A 2,912-nucleotide genomic window follows, 5' to 3' on the forward strand; every position below is an offset into this window, starting at 1 on the left:
TCCTCCGCCTCCTTCCACTCCCGGATTTCTCCGGCAATCTCCTCACTGGAGAGGACTCCCATCTTGCGGTTTGCCTCTATATCGGTGGCACCGTCGGGACGGGGAGTCGCCTGTGATGTGCTGGTAAGTGACCAAAATAATCGCACTTTGTCCTTTTGAAAGGGTGTTGTGTGTTGTCCCCCGAAGACGCACGGTTTTCTACAGTGAATGAGAGTTGAGAGTAAGGTATATATAAGTACGTAGGGCTAGTATCCCCACGTGTGTCTGCATCACTTAGTATAGAGTTCAGTGTTATTGTAAAGACTTAAGTACCATTTTTTCATCATTCTTATCATAAAATGATAATTAAAAAAAATGACAAAAATGTTCTTTATTCAGAAAAAGAATTTCTGATCTTAACTTTTTAAATAGTCCAAAAGTTTTGTTTTTGCCCTAAGCAATAAACTTTTATGCTATCAGTGGATCACTCTTTGACAACGCACCATTTGTTATTACAGAAACTTTATTTGATGATGCACCATTTACTATCGTTTACTACCGTCGAAGCACCCTTTACCATCATTTGTTGTCGTTGAAGCACCCTTTGCTGTCATACTGAGTCCAGGTTCCCACCTTGGTTTTTAGCTTGTGTTACAACACATTGTCGCCTTCTCGTTCGTGCCTTGTGATACAAAACATTCCCTGATTCGTTCCTACTTGTTGGAGATAACTATAAATCGATCGACTGGTTCGATCATTGGTGGTCCTCATAAGGGCATTTGTCGGCCATCTCTTTTTACAGTCTTCTCTTCTTCTCCGTTTTCGTTAGGTAGTATGGAAAAAAGCAACGACACACAAACATTTCAAGAAGTGTCATTAAGGTATCGTGAGTACCTTTTCATGTCATCATGCTATTGTTGAAGAACGTATGTCGTCGTGAGTGCCATTAAGGCATTGTTTTGTTATTGCAGGTGAATGTATTTTCGACGGTTGGAAAATTAAAGATATTTGTAGGATTGTGGGACCTATTGACAAGAATGCTTGTTTACAAAAGCGAGGAAGGGCCTCTACCCCATCCGATATCGTCCATTCACTTAGTATATGCAATATAACGCAAATTACGGGTGTAGTAACATAATACCGATTTGTGAGATATTGTATTATTTGTTAATATCGAATTGTAAGCTATTATGCTAATTTTTTGTATTGATTTATAATATATTATGCGATATGTATATCGATTTGTAAGCTATTATGTATTTTGTAGTATCAATTTGTAAGTCGTTATGCTGAATTGTCGTATCGATTTATAATATATTATGCAATATGTATATCGATTTGTAAGATATTATATGTTTTCTAGTATCGATTTGTAAGATATTTGTAATATAATTTAAAAATATGTGCATGCAGAAATACATTATTGCGCACCTGCAGTGGCAATTTGCGTATTCAAATCACTGCTAATTTTAGCGATTTTTATTGAAATCGCTTAACAGTGTCGTACATATAATTAAATCGCTCTCACGTAAGTCGTTGTCGTCAACACATATACGTTAAATCATTTCTTTTATTGGCATAGTAAATAACAACTTGATGCTTAGTATAAGCAAATACTATGATTTATTCAATCATTTCTTTGACTTACTTAACTAATTTGCATCCGTTGTTATATGCATCTTGAGTAAATCGTAGTAAACGTATGCGCTGGCTAACGCAAATTGATATCCTGCTTATGACAGTGGTGAGCTTATCATCTGGTTGCAGTGAAGATGATGTATCTTAATCAGTGAAAAGTTATGGAGAAGTGAACATATGTACTAATGACTCACCTGAAGAAGTGAACATGTGCACTAATAATGCACATAATAAGAAGGGTGCAGGCATTGGATTCACTCTTGACTTGAATCTTCCAGCATAAGGAATGCAATTCGATAATGAGGTAGACGATCATGACAGTACACTTGATAAAGGTGCAAGCACTGGGAATGTACATGATAGTACACTTGACTCTTTTCCTATAGAAGGAATATAGTTTAATAATGAGGAAGCTGCATATAAATTTTACAATGATTATGCCTTAAAACTTGGTTTCAGTGTTAGAAGGTATTCTTGGTCAAAAAATGCACAGGATGTAATGGTGAGAAAGACATATGTTTGTTCTAAGGAAGGTTGGAAGAAGTCAAGTGAAAATCCAACAAGGAGCAAGCTAGATTCAAGATGTGGTTGTCCAGTGAGAATGGTGTTAAAAAGACTTCCAAATGGAAAATATATAGTTTGTACTTTAATCAGTGATCATAACCATGAATTAGCAGGTTCACATATGAGTCCTATATTGAGGTCATATCGTAAAGTAACTGAAGCGCATGCTGCAATTGTTGAAATAGTTGATAGTGTCAGCATTATACCAATGAAGACATATAATTTGTGCGCGCATATAGAAGGTGGTCACGAGAATATTCTATTCACACCTATGGATCTAAGAAACCACTTGAGAAGAAAGAAGAAAGATAACATGAAGAAAAGAGAAATATGTTATTTGGTTGATTACTTACATAAGAAATCAAGCAATGACCCTGGTTTCTTTAGTGCAATGCAACTAGATGAAGATGAATATGTTTTGGGCATATTCAAAGTCAATAGTAGATTATGAATGCTTCAATGATGTGTTTGTTTTTTATATAACAGTGTAGATTAATATTGAACAGTAATCATTTACGTAGTTTGTTAGAGTGAACCATCACTCACAGAGTTGCATATTAGGCAACACTTCTTTGTATGACCAGACCAAGAAAAGCTTTGAGTGGTTGTTCAGAGTATTTACACAGGCAATGAATGGGAAGCACCCTCAAACTGTACTTATAGATGGTGATCACGCAATTGCGGTTGCAGTGTCTCATGTATGACTAAATGCACATCATCGCTATGTTTAT

The sequence above is a fragment of the Nuphar pumila genome, chromosome 4 (genome assembly GCF_984573655.1).
Source record: "Nuphar pumila chromosome 4, dmNupPumi1.hap1.1, whole genome shotgun sequence".
NCBI lineage: Eukaryota > Viridiplantae > Streptophyta > Magnoliopsida > Nymphaeales > Nymphaeaceae > Nuphar > Nuphar pumila.